Here is a 15,049-nt window from a genome sequence, read left to right as displayed (position 1 = left end):
GTTAATTTTATCTAGTGTTCTGCTAGTCAATTTGTCTGTTTGAAGGAGAAAAACCGAGTTTCCTGAAGGAAAAACTTCCAATAAGCAAGCTGGTCTCCTACTGGGCTCTGAAACTCATCTGCCATTAAAAGCTTTCTCTAATATCCATATCCACAATCGGATTCGAATGCATAGCCAGTTGATGACAGAGCAGGATAGATACGCGATCCACTCAGTCAACTAAGTACTTTTGTTTCTATGTTGTACGTATACATACAGCATTGCAGCTTATACTCTATCTAGTTATGGACGTTGTGTGCGCAGAGATAAGAGATTTTGTAAAATGAAGGGTTTAATGTTACATATGAAAGTTGCCTGAGTTACTTTTCTCTACGCATATGTAAAACATATGTTAATGTAATCTACAAAGACTCTTGGGCAATATATGGAAGTGCTCTCAAAACTAAACTACTTTCTTCACTTGAAAACAAGTTGAAAAGCTATTGTTCTCGGACTTAAACTCAAGCATTTTGGGGTTTTCGATTTATTTTCTTCTTTTCTTTCAAGTGGCGCAACAAGATGATTTTCGAGCACAATTTGACTTTCCTAGCCCACGAGAAGTGATGAAATATTTTTAACTGTCAACCGGCCTCTCGCTTAGCAATGACATCATATTGAATCTCAAATATTCACATTCTAGCAATTTTAGTATTGCCATTTATTTTTAATAGCCAGCTAACCTGAGCACAGAAGCAAATCTTTCTTTGCATTTTACACTTCGCGCAATATGATTATATGATCAGTAAATATCCACAATACACAGCAGGAAAAGAGCCAAAAAAAAAAACAAAAAAAAAAAACCGCAGTTATGTGTGGTGGTGGCGGTAAAGATATTGCTATAATTTTCTGCCGTTACCATGTTACACAATTGTATTTATGGCTTCAAAAAAGGTGAGAGTTAACCCAAAAAAACCTGGATCCTCTCTTCCAAACAAAAGAAACTAAATAAAAATAAATTTTAAAAAATAAATAAAAATTTAGGTCCTTTCCTTAAGCTCGTACATGTCAGAAAGGTCAGAAAGTCTTGCTCTCCTTATCAGCTCATGATGAGGGGAGCAAAATATCCACTCTTGATTACTAAATAAAAAATAGATAAATAAATAAATAAAAATAACCAAAAACCACTGCAAGAAAGTATACAAAATATATTCTGGATTACATACATTTCCGAAAGAAACAGCTAAGGGTCCGCGCTCTTCTCACAGTGGAATGAATAACAAATAAATAAAAATAACGGGTTCAAGAAAAGTATTTCATGCGCTATCAAAAATGAACAACTCTCTTTTCTTTTTTTCTTTTTTTGACGTTCTTATACGGGTCATCGTTATCGTTGTCAGATTTGCTTTATACAGCAATATGCTAGGTTAAAACGAAACAAGCGCAAGAAATAAATTACAAATGAAAAATTTGTGTGCACATAAATCACAATAATACGGACTAAAGTTTCCTATAAATATTTCCTCTTTGGTACAAATACCATGATGGATTGCTTTACTGAAAAACTCCCAATCCATCACTTTATATATTAACTATAGTAGCATTATAACACTAGAGATACAAAAGTGCGTTGTTCAGCATGCTATCTATTTACATAAAGTATTACTGCAGGAAAAAGTTTACAAATAAATTTCAGTTCTAGATTGTTGGATATAAGTTATATGATAAAGTCTAAACGAATATAAAGCAGCCCATTGCCATAACTGCTGTTTCATTTTCTTGTCATAAGTGTAAAAAATGATCTTTCATGAATTTTTAGCAGAAGATTGTCACTGCTGTTGGTGTGACATTCAGAATAAAGCAGTTCTTAAAATAGATCTGTGTCATTGATTTACTAAATACTCGTGTGGAAAAATATTTTAAAATAATAAAGCCTTGCCATTTGAAACTAATGATATGCATTATTTAACTAAAATGTGTTTACTATAAAATACAATACATAATATTACTGCGAGTACAATTATGTATCAGTAATATCAAAAGAATTAAAACCACTGTTACTTAAGTAACAGTGGCTTGAATTTTTTAAGCAAACGAACACTCCGATTGATGCCACTATACTTAAGAAAGAAACAAATATAGTTGATTGTTCCAATGCTAAACTCGTTAAATCTAGTCCAATCTTTCATGTGAGACTCCACCAAGTAGGGATTTAATTCTGAGAATTTGCTGCGTACCGTATAAACAGCTAGAATTATCTTTAATGTAATAATTTGGGACATTTGGGTCATAAGCGTAATTTTCCTTTTTGAAGAGCTTATAAATGACATATCTCGTGAAAGAGGCGACCGACGCACACGGCGCCTACAATAGATAATGTCTAAGCAAGACGATTAATGGCTTGAAAACACATCCTGAGTTTCCTTTCGGATTAGAAAAATACCAGTATCCTTTTCTGCGAGTTTTGTAAAATTTCCTTCATCGGTAAAGCAGGTCTACATTCATCACTAGATATAATTAAAGGATCAGAAGAAAAACCGCTGAGCTGTGTAATGCAATACATCATTATTTTCTCGTTAAAATATGTGTTTCTTCAGAACTTAAATGAGAAATCAGCAAAAGAGCTACGAGACATTTCTAATAATGAAACTTTAGTTTAAAAAAATCTTCAACTTCTTTCAGGAATAAAAACGAAACAACCATATTACTGAAGCTTCGTTTTGCCTTACTAAAATAGAAAAACTTATAATATTAATTCAAAAGTAAGGAGGTGATTATCGTTTTAAATCGAGAGCTTTTTTTTAAACGTTTTATTAAATCGTTTTAGAGAAAATGTTCTTGTTCAGTTTAAAAATAAGCTTCGTTATTAAATTTTCTTAAATATAACATGGTTCAGTGAACTAGGATGGACATCCTTGATAAATCTCAACTTATTACTTCACTCCTTCCTACTTTTAAGTAATATGTAATGCAGTCTTGTGCTTTCCCAGTTTCTCTACCCTCCCTTTAAAACACATATCGTTTTACTGCATCATAACTAAAGACGCTTCCATTTATAATTTTCTTAATGGGTTTTACAGGGGAGTTTCACTTGAGGTCTTCGATCGGAAAAGATATATAGCTATCTCTGAAAATTTTAACGAGATCCAATTTCCGAAGCTAATTGACTAACAAATTATGCGTCCCAAAGAAGTGTAATACACTACTAGCAGGCAGTATTTGGCGAAATCGTTACTTCTGTCCAGTCGTTAGTCCCTAAAGTGAGTTTTTATATGCCCCTTAGTAAGTGCGCATATTAATTTTGCTCGAACGCCTTATTACACAGTAAATTTACTTTCCCGTTTTGACTGTATGTAGTGTGTTGAATATGTGTAAGAAAACATTAAGAAAAAAAGAACTTTATACATTAAAAAAAAAAAAGCTTCATTTTAATTTTATGCAAACAAGAAATGTTCAAAAGTACACATTTCCCTTAATAGTCAATATATTCCCAAATTATTAATTCGAGTAATTTCGTTCTAGATAACAGTTCAGTACACAAATTTACTTGTTGATGAGGTAAAATAAAGACCAATATTAATAAATCTGTTCATGATTCTGAAGGTAGGTTTCCTTTTACATTTAATTCGAGTAATAAGTTGTTCTGGTTGTTGTCGTTGTTTGGAATTACAACCAAAGCAAGTAAGACTATGAGGCCAGTTTATTATGTTTGTAAATTTCGTGTGTTCTTTTAGCCTGTTTGCTATTTAAATAAAAACCCAAGTTTCCGAAAAAAAACCTTCTGCCTCCTTATATAAGAGACGGCTAACTCGCCGTCAATTAAAAAAAACCCTTATAAAGGTTCACGAGTTCTAGACGGGATTCATATCTAGTGGGGATGTCTAGCAAAAATGGGGCACGTCGATAGCGACTGAACGCAAGTAAAAAGAGACATGCATCTAATTAGTCACACATTATCTCCCATATCGTATATTTCTCACAGACAGGCAATGAGAAGGAAGACAGTGAATTGCAAATCCACTGTCTTCATTCTCTCTTTCATTCCATCTGTCCCTATTCTGTGGAATTGCCTACCAAAGAAAAACTTTTCCAATCACTGCAACCGCTAGCTATTCGAAAATAATATCAAAAGACTCTTTCTCTATTAATCCCCAACCTCACAAGGCACTTTATGCCACAAGTTAAGCAACTTCTTGTATGTGGCATATATATATATATATATATATATATATATATATATATATATATATAAAATTCCGTTTTGTAAATTTAATAAGTGTAGTTTAATATAATTTTATATAGTTTTAGTTTGATTAGCTTGATATAATTTGTATTCAGAAGTTTTTAATTTTTAAATGATTGAAAACGATTTTAAAAACATGTACGTGATATATCTAATTAGAAAAAAAAACGTAATAGTTTAGCATTGGCTACATGAATTATTCTAGATTTGTCGTCTATATTTTCTCATATTCTCCTTCCTCAAAAGTACAACCACCATTTAGGGTGGTTGTACTTTTGAGGATCCCTAAGTGACAATCAATAATAGTCTTGCCAAAAATCTTAGTCTTTACAAAGAAGAAGATATAAAAACTGCTCCACTTACGTCACGCTGAACAGAAAAGTGTGGAGATTTTTCTGGGCACCATAATAATTGTAACCATCGATTCCAATAATTAATATTCCCAATTGGTATTCACTTCTGCCAACTGAAAACTAAAATTTTCATATTCTCGAATATATGAATTTGATATGCTTTTTTCTTTTTTTTTTTTTTTTGCAAAATATTGGTCTCCTTTTTCGTCCTGTCTGTATTATTTTTTCCTGTTCCAGAAGCATATTCATATAACTCCTGCTTATTCAAGTAATATTTAGTGAATTTTAATTATTATTACAAAAATATAAAATAATATAAAGAGCTTCTGTGTTCAGTCGATAATGATATCCTTTTTTTGGAAAGGCCTGGATTCGAATCCCTTCAGATAAAGAACCTTTATAAAGGCTTTTCAGGTGAAGGTGAGTAAGCGTTCTTAATACGGCAACGGAAGGGTTTTTCCTCTTGTTTCATCAGGACAGACGAAGCGACCAGAAAAACACGTAATAGATACACATACAGATTTTGCAGAGAGAGAGGATTAATACCCATTGCAATATTAATTAGAATTAATCAATTCCAATTAATTAGAATTTTTATAAACCTTTTTATGGTGGTTTTAATGTTTTAACCTTTTTTATGGTGGTAAATAAATAATGTTATGACTTGACTGTAAATTGTCCCCCCCCACACACACAAATAAGAACTGGATACAAAACTAGTGTTAAACATGCAGACACTTTTTTATGATATTACACTCCTACTTCATTTAGGTTCTGCCATCAGAATTTGGTAAACAATGATTATGTTTACAAGAATTTATTAAAGTCATTAATAGTGTCTTTAAAATCCTTAGCATTTTCGGATCTTAATCTACGTTGAATATATCAGAATTATTGTGTGCGGTTAGATGTCAATCATACAGGAAGGATAAATATAGAAACATTCTGTATTGTAAACTTGTTACAAAAAACGTGGAATAGTTTTTCGTTTGCAAATGAGACTGATGAGGAAATTGTATTTTTCCTGAGCACCTTGTGAACAATGTACATCTACGGGCGTCTTCAAATTCAAAATAAGATTTATTGTTTCATCTCTCTCTCTCTCTCTCTCTCCCTCCCAAGATTCCTTTGTAACAAGTAGTGAAATATCAGTATTAAGGACTAATATGTATAAAAGACTAATAAAATATTATATGTGGAGTGTTGCCCTCTATGCATCTGAAACTTGGACATTGAAAAAAGAAGAAATTAATATTTTGGAAAGTTTTGAGATGTGGATTTGGAGAAGAATTGAAAAAATTAAATGGACAGATAAAATAACTAATGAAGAGGTCTTAAAAAGAGTAAGAGAAGAAAGAAGTCTGTTAAAGAGGACAAAATGAAGAAAGGGAAACTGGATCGGACATATTCTGAAAGGAAATGGAATCATCAGAGATGCCATCGAAGGAAAAATAGACTGAAAAAGACCCAGAGGAAGAGTAAGGAAAACAATGCTAGATGACATGTTGAATGGAGACAGGTACACAACCTTGAAAGAGAAGGCTTAGAACAGAAAAGAGTGGAAGGAAAGTTTTTGCTATTGAGAGAAGAACCTGCTCATTTGCAGAATACTTAAGAAGACGAATTAACCGCTTATTCATATTTTTAATATTAAGTTAACTAATTATACTTATTACAGCTGGCTATAGTTCGTTACAAATACCCTAACGAAGTTGTTTATATTTTTGTAGAGTATTTGCATTTATTATTATTATCATCATCATCTGAAACTCCCAGGTAGCCAAGGTCTCACCGAAAGAGATCATACTTCGACCGCAACAGCTGTCATATTTCTCATAAACGCATTCACACTAGATGCGCTCACCTCTTCAACAGGCAAACTGTTCCAATCACTCACTCACTGCTATGTGCGAGAAAAATCTAGCGCCTACCCGTTTCTAAACCGCGCACAACCTTAACTACCATGGATACTTCCGTGTTAATTCCCGGTCTTCCGTATAAAGAAAATTTCATCAGACGATATCCTATAACACACTTTCAGAAGTTTATAGACCTCTATGGAATCATTCTTGTTTCCCCAGTCTGCACTCCACATACTCTCAATCTGTCCACATAATATACTTTCCATAATCCCAATATAATCTTTGTAACTTTACTTTGCACATTTTCTACAGCTTCTCTAACCCTTCCAAACCAAGGAGTGCAAATCTGATATCAAGGCCTTGGAAATAGGCAAAATGACTTCCTTATCCTTACATGCCAATGTTTGTTTCAACACCGTAATTATCCCATGAGCTATATTTCTAATGTTTTGCTATGTCATATTTGAACTTCCACTTCCTATCCGCCATAACTGCAAGATCTCTAGCCTCATTAGTTTCGCGTAGCATAATCCCGCTTATATAATATGCCGTCGGTAATCTTATCACACCAACCTCATAACTTTCACTTACTACCATTAAATTGAGAGCCATTATCATTCGTTCACATTTTTAGCCTATTCACATCTACGACCAATATAATTGGTTGCATTAGCATTATTTATATAACTGGTAGCACTTGGCATTCTTTATCACCTTTGAAATAAATAAGCAATACTACTGTCAACGGGATCTGTTTATCTGAGCTCGATAGGGTCTACATTGAATTTGCTGGAAAAACTATTTATTAAAATAAATAAATAAATTTATTACAAAAAGAGAAGTGAATTTATGGAGTACAGGTTTTTTCACGTTTTAATTTTTATAAAGGTTCTCCATTAAGAATACAGGTGGTTGTTTCCTTGTATTTTGATAATTTTTGTTTCTATACCAAATCTGTAAAACAGCAGTTATTCAACTTTGTTAAGGAATCCTGAAGACTTGCATTGAATTTATTTAGGAGTTCAACATTATCTGTCTAAAGAGCTCAGTTGAATATTTTCGAGTTTGACATCAGAAATGATAATTCCTAATAAATTCTGAAATAATATGAAAACAGCAATGCAAAGACAAAAACTATGAAAATACGCAAGAACATGTAAGGCATCGACTGCATTCTCATCGAATAACTTACAGAAGAAATAAATGATTTCAGTTAATTGAAGTACAATTTTTAAAAACGATAGAAAATTGAACATGGAAATATAACAGATTGAAAGCTAATTGAAAAAATTTATGTGGAATAAAAGCGAAATTAGACCTCTCTGTTGGACCTATTTTAGACCGAATTACAGCATACACGTGGTTTGACACAGATTCCACAAGGTATTAGATTACATTACGTAAATCTACGTCTATAATATACCAGCATTCGCGAGACAGTCCTTGAACTGGCTCAGATTTGACGGAAGATGACCTTGCTTCGAAATCTGTTTTTCTTACATGTCCAATACATTCTCAATAGTTCAGATCCGGGCTTTGTGATCGCCAGGGAAGATGATGGAAGTCGTTCTCATGTTCGCTGAACCACTGCTGAATAATTATTGTGTGATGGACAGTAGCATTGTCGTCCATGAAACAACCGGTACCTGATGGATAAAAAATCAACACTGCAGAATGGATATGATCGGCAACAAGGTTCAAATATTCCGTGGAAGACGCCCGACCTTCCAGCAATATCAGTGTACCCGTTCCGTACCAAGAGAGTATGCCCCACACCATGACACCACCTCCAGATCTTTGAGTTATGTTTCTGGAAAATTCCAGAAATAAACAATTCCTAAGTTTTAAATTGCGCCATTCTGGGTAGTTCTCGGTTATTAGATCGACTGTCGTGGTATTGCAATGCTTGTGTTCAAGTAACCCTTATTTTACTTAATAATGGACCCTTATTTTACTTAATAAAGTGCAAAAGTAGCGATGCTGGCAATTCGGATATGCCAAAGAGAAGCCGTAAAGTGTTTCCTTTTAAGTGAAAAGGTGAAAGTTCTCGATTTCATAAAATAATAAAGAAATAATAAAGAAAACGTGTGTTGAGGTTGCTAAGATTCCATTTACATAACTTTGATTACAGTACGTTGTTATAACTGTTCTATTTTATTATTACTTATTGTTGTTAATCTGTTACTGTGTCCAATTATAAATTAAACTTTATCATAGGTATGTATGTATAGGAAAAAACATAGCATATATGTAGGGTACGATACTATCCGCGAGGAGTCTTGGAATGCATCCCCCGCGGATAAGGGGGGGGGGGTTGAACTACTGTATACGCTCTATGTTGACAAAAGTATTTGGACACCTAGTTGTGCTCAAAAATGCGTTAATTACATTTCTGGCACCGAGTGGAGCCGCCTTTGGCCTGAATGACAGTAAATACCCTTCTGGGCATGCTTTCAACCAATTTCTGATACGTCGCAGCAGGAATATTCTTCCATTCATGCGTATTTCAATGTTGAAGTACGTGTCGCACACGTACTTTATTGTTGATCTGTACTCTATAACGTCTGCCATAACCTAGTTCTCGAATTTTAGGTCTGTTATATAAGTAGGCCGACTAAAGTTGGTTTAGGATAAGACTTGATTTTCATTGCGCTGTGTTGGACATTGTGTCATTTTTTCGGTGGCGTCTTGAAACTTACAAATGTAGCACACGGCATTTTTGCTAGTTTCCAATTTAAGTATTTTTTTTCTTGTAGTACGATAAACCAGGCCTGATTTGTGTGCTTTTTTTTTTTTTTTTTGATGTGCGTCCTTAATTTCATAATTTCTCTTGAACGTCCCAATTACAAAGCATGACACATGCGCAGAATATTTTATAAACACCTGGCTTCTTGAGAGATGAATGAGGTTGTTTGGATGACCTAAACACCATGGAGATTATTTCATGGTTGTGATGGCAACTTAAGGTCGTACTATTTTTACTAGCTATTTTATTTGTGATGTTCTTGATGTAGAGTAGTGACTACACTTTCAATTAATATTTTCATGCAGGTTTGCAGCGACATCTGGTGTAGGACGTTATTAACAGTTTTTAGATTGTAGTCATTCTTTACCATTTTACCATTCTTTACTCTGAACAAGAAAATATAATATTTTCTTGTTCCTTTCGATTGTTGTTACTTGATATGGTGCACACTCTGTCTTTAAATTTTATGATACCCATTTCTGGACAAGATGATGATGATGAGAAGTAGAATAATAGAATACAAATATCTACTAGTGCTGAATAATTTCCTGTACAAATGCTTTAAGTTATAATTAAGTTAAAATCTATTTTGTTTTGTGACTCAGACGAACACAGATTTTCTTCAATTTACGCTTTGAAACGGATTTTAAGGTTTACACTCTTCAGGAAATTGTTGAAACCTTTAAATGTTTCTTTGGATCCCAGCCAAACGAAAAGGAAAATATCGCCGACATAATGTGCCCATATTTTTTGGTTTACTATGGTATTGGCAATCTCTTCAAAAGATTTCATGTATATTAGCAAAGATAGATGAAAATTGATGATCCCATAGCTAAACCTTCTTCTTGCTCATAGTAAGTATCTTCGAATTGAAAGAAGATGATATCTAGACAGCGTGAGCTTTGCTCACGGTGTATGGTTGGAATTGCTCTTTCAATAGCAATATCGTTTCTTTTCTAGGCACTTAGTGAAAATACTCTTTACGTCTAAACTGGCTAATATATCTGTAGAATCCAAATTGGTGTCCTTTATTTTGCTGATGAAATATTTTGAGTTCTTGATGTAGGAAGTTGTTTTTCCGACATTAGGAGTTGGAAGCTTTATTAAGTATTCAGCAAGGTTATACATTGGAGAATGTCTCACATCCACAGTCAGTTGTAATGGGATACCATCTTATGGATCTTGGGTGTTCCGATGTAATTTGATATTTAATTCCTTTAGTCACTTAGAAAGGCCCTTAGTCAAGCCGTTTGTTTCATTAAGAATGCTCCAAGTGAGGTCATATTCTAAACGCCTGTATGTATTGTTTTTTTAGTAAATATATCACCTTGTTTCTATCATTAGAATCTAGATTTACGATTGTTTGCCTTTGTCAGCCTTTAGTAGTAAATCAGTAATTCTTACGGATGCCTTGGCTTCTTTTTTAGAGACATTCCTTGTTGGTGGAAGTAATTAAATTGCTGCTGTTCTTATATGTATTATGTCAGCCATGTTTCTCGTTAGGTTAGTATTCAAAACTAACCTAACGAGTTAGGTTAGTTTAGTATTCGGCATCCGTAAGAATACCGATTTACTACTAAAGACTGAAAAGGCAAACAATTATAATTCTAGATTCTAATGATAGAAACAAGGTGATATATTTACTAAAAAAATAAAACTTTTTTTTTCAATAAGGTTAGGTACAATAATGACCATCACTTCAGATTAACTTTCGGCTCTTAATAAAAGTATGAAACATTAAAGAGTAAAGACTAAAACGATCAAACGATTTAAAAGTCTGATTTTTCAGTTTACTGTATCTTTCCGTATCTATCAGATTTGATGCTGATTAGCATTAAATTTTCTGATGATACTGGAAAAAATGATTTGTCAGCTTTTCATTTTATTTATGTATTTACTTTTGTGAACTGTAGCTCTTTTAATTTGATAATAGTATAAATCCACTTTGATTGCCTTTAGCGCTATCCCTTCATTGCGAATTTCATCCAAATGACGAGAATTTTAAAAACGATAAGAGAATTATAAGGGAATTGGAATAGACATTTAAAAATGTGGCAAGGCAAGTAATGGAATTATGCCGATCCATTTCCCCGTGTATGAGACAATTAATCAGCTGTAACTGCGACTATTTTTTCTGTCAACGGGGCTCGTACCTTAGATTTTCCCACCAAAGAGCATGTGTCGTTCAGTGACGGCTCTGAATAAGCACTGCGACACTGCAGCATCCCCAAGGGGGGGGGGATTAAATTTTGTTTCTATTTTGTTTAAATTTTGTGTTTATAAATAATAACAATGCTTACAACATTATATAAATGCAATACAACATGTTAAAGGTTACAGCTTATGTTTTGGCATTGATTGAATAGTTAATAATTGGAATTGTTCCATTAACGCTTTAGATTACGAAACAAAGGCACTGAGATCTAACGCAGTGTCGGAATTATCCCATTCGGCCAATTGCAGCTAGACTCGCCGATATTCGTTTGCGCTTCTCATTGCACGTTACAAGTGATCCCGACACTGCTCGTTTGGGTAGTGTATCGTATGCTTGCGCGCGTTATTTCTGTGAGATATGAAACGTTTATTACTGGTGCCTGTTCGTGGTGAACTGTTTTTTTTTTTTTTTTGCAAATCTTATTTATTCTGTTAAAATAACATATAATTATTTATATATTATAGATACAAGGCTGAATTATGACGAGTGTCACTGTTGAAAATATTAAAATAATTATTTTTTCAATTATCGTTACATGAAACAAATGCACTGCGGTCTATCGCCGATATTTATTTGCGCTTGTCATTGCTATTGATACGAAACGTTTATAATTGGTGTTTGTTCGTGGTGAGGATGAAATATTTTTAATAAAACAATTTTTAATATGTAAATTTATTTATTAATAAATTCGTTACTGATTATCAAGGGAGGATTTTTTTTTTTTTTTTTTTTTTTTTTTTGTATATGCAGCACCCACACTTAAATTTTTCACTGGCCGCCATTGGTGTCGTTCTTCTCTGTGTACATCGGAGGAGTGGGATGTGAAGGTGTAGAAAAAGAAGAAATGTTACATTTCTTTAAGATGATATACCTTAAATATTCGAAAAACGACGGCGATATTTACGATGGATAGTCGGAAGACATTTCGCTGTCTTTCGTCCATCCATCCGTCAACCTACTTGTCAGTATGATCCTTTTGAGCATTATTTATGCTCAAAACGATAAGAAAACCAAATATTTTGGCGAAATATTTTAATTTTTTTTCACAATATCCATCCCATAAATAATCATTTCTAGTATAAAGTCTTAACTAAAACATTTCACAAGAAATAAAATCAAACTCCAGTTTTCCGGTCAAAGAACGCAGAACAAGAACTCCAGATTTACCACCTGCATTACTGAAAGATGCGCTCACAAGGTTAATCATTTTGGTCTCTCCTAGTGAAGACTTTTTCAAGATAATTTTGAATTAATTTAAGGAAACGTCCATTTGAGAAAATATGAAATTTCTCAATAGGAATTTCAGTCTTACTTTTGTGATAAGAATACAAAGGAACCGGAACGTTATTTTGACCTAGTTGCAGTGTTGAATATACGATACGGGGGCTAAAAAATTCTGATAAACACCTAGATAGAAATGATATTAAATCAACTGATAAAACCACATGTAAGAACCTTAACCTTTAAGAATCTTAAAACTCATTAACTCCCCATGTTTCATTAAATTGTAATAATTTTTTTAAGGATATGAAATGACTGTATTTATCTCTTTTCTATTCATTTAATTTCCCTAGAAAAAATGAAATATATAACCTAAATCAGATGCAGTTATTATTTCTGTGGTTTGGTTAAAAAATTAAGTAAAGACTGGAATTAGCAAAGTTTTCATAACACCGAAATTAGTTAGGCTGCTTCAAATGCAAAATCACCCTGAATTAGTGTATTGCATTGCATGACTGTTATATATAGACATACAGTTTGTTTTTCTTCCAATAAGCGATACAGTTATTGTTCAATACAAAACTTTTTGTAGTTATAATAGAAAATTTAATTTTCTATTATCACACATATATTACAACAATAAATAAAAAAAAGAAACACTGATTCTCTCTCTTTCTCTCTCTCTCTCTCAGCTATTGCTCCAGTAATAACACAAAAGTTCTTTCTTTCGTTTATCCTTCTTTTAAAAGAAGGACGTTCTTTGTGTTCAAGTATAAAGGAATGGATTCAGGAAGCACAACTTGGATAAATAAAAAAAAAAAAATGTCCGTTCTCACAAAGACTCGCCTTTCAAGTCCTCTAAATCCTTGCGTAGCACGTGGTTCTTCTATTCTCCTGGAACTTATATAAAAGTCACTGTTTGTCATAAGTTCACTGCGTTGGTAGAAGTAAACGCAGTCACTGCATATCCGCACAAGCAGGCAAGTACCTCAACCTCACAACTGGTCTAAATATGAAGCACTGCAATTTGAGATCTACACATTTTAGAACTTTATTCAGAAAAAGAATATATTCTACGCCTTAGATTTCAGTGGAAACCTGAAAAAAGATGGGTACAACGGAATAGTTCTCTCTTCTGCTGACTTGCCTTAAGAAAGAGGTGTTCACAATGAAAAAAAAAAAAAATTTGCAATATAATTGGAAGTTGTCAGTTCTTTTCATAAAGTAGAGTTGCCCTTATAAGGAGACCCAGTGAATAGTCCAAATAAACAATTCTGATTATCCAATTGCATCAGATGTGTTAAATACGAATTGATACTTGATATTTGAGTGAAATATTACTCCATAATTATTATTAACAGTAAAATTTGAGCGGAGAAGAACGTTTTTTTTTTTTTTTACTTCTAAAACACGAAAAATATTAATAGGGATTTACGAATAATTTAAATGAACGATATTTACCTTTCTTGGATCAAAAAAAGTAAACTAACTATGATGAGCGCACAAATCCTGAAACAGTAGATAAACTATTTTGTGTCTTATATGGCTGGAAACAGAGGAGTCCGCTTTTTATCGATGCTCTTCTATCCATCAAACTATAAATATAAGAAAATTTACTATCAGTGTTTTTCCTAGTATTAAAGTTTTTTATTATTTTAAAATAAAAAAATCGATAAATAAAATTATAATAATTACAATGTTTCGACGGTGTTTAACAATGTAGTGAAATTCATTTAGAATTTTAATCTGAAATTCACTTCGAATCTTCATTTTTCACTATAATCGCAGGTGGCGTTAGCGGCGAGGATAGCGGTTTGTACACAAGTTCACAAATCAAATCGTTATACCGGTTTAACGACTTTTTTGTGGAAGTTGAAGATTACACAATATATTTATAATAACCACGGTCGGCAGCTTAACTTTATTTCAAGAAAAGCAATTTAATCTTGCCTGAACATCTAATTATTAAAGATAAGAATTTTTTTAACGAGATGTGAGACTGCATGATTTTACTAACATCCACATTAACTGCGTTGGAGATGATCTAGCAAGCAATACTTAAAGCTGTGGTGTAGGTATTCTAAAACTTTTGGTTTGTTTGGTAATCCATAAGTAGGAGGAATGCATTTTTTTTCCATATCCATCTAAACAAATTGAGATGCGATTTCGATAGCGCAGGTGCATTAATAAAAAATCATATTATCATATTTCAGTATTACAGATTTTCATCATTACGAGCACCCTTTTTTGCACTGCGCACATATATATTCCACCTATATGTTTGTTGATAAAAACTTCCCCCCTTCTGATATAATCGGAGAAGAAAACAAGGAGCAATTATTGCAAAATTTCCGAATCACTAAGATACAGAATTGAAATTGGATATTGGAATATTTTAAAATTTGTCGAGAGATTGGGGGGAGGGAGAGATTA

The 15,049-nt window shown here is 33.0% G+C and overlaps 1 protein-coding gene across 10 annotated transcripts in view; it reads right to left on the bottom strand.

Annotated features, from left to right (window-relative positions):
• LOC150092750 (xylosyl- and glucuronyltransferase LARGE1-like) overlaps positions 1 to 15,049 on the bottom strand; it is a 676,688-nt gene that overhangs the window by 435,595 nt on the left and 226,044 nt on the right. For 9 of the 10 annotated variants that reach the window (XM_090414755.1, XM_090414753.1, XM_090414752.1 and 6 more), the window contains one exon: positions 14,078 to 14,211. The exons of the other annotated variant lie outside the window; for it this stretch is intronic. The gene's annotated coding sequence lies outside the window, so the exon portion shown is untranslated. The remainder of the gene's footprint in view (positions 1 to 14,077; positions 14,212 to 15,049) is intronic. 10 annotated transcript variants of the gene reach the window in all.

Source organism: Typopeltis vanoorti, chromosome 25, assembly GCF_054136105.1.
Source record: "Typopeltis vanoorti isolate ZY-2024b chromosome 25, IOZ_Tvanoo_1.0, whole genome shotgun sequence".
In the NCBI taxonomy this organism is placed as follows: Eukaryota; Metazoa; Arthropoda; class Arachnida; order Uropygi; family Thelyphonidae; genus Typopeltis; species Typopeltis vanoorti.
The sequence above is the reverse complement of the archived record's forward strand: the minus strand, read 5'-3'. Positions and strand labels throughout refer to the sequence as shown.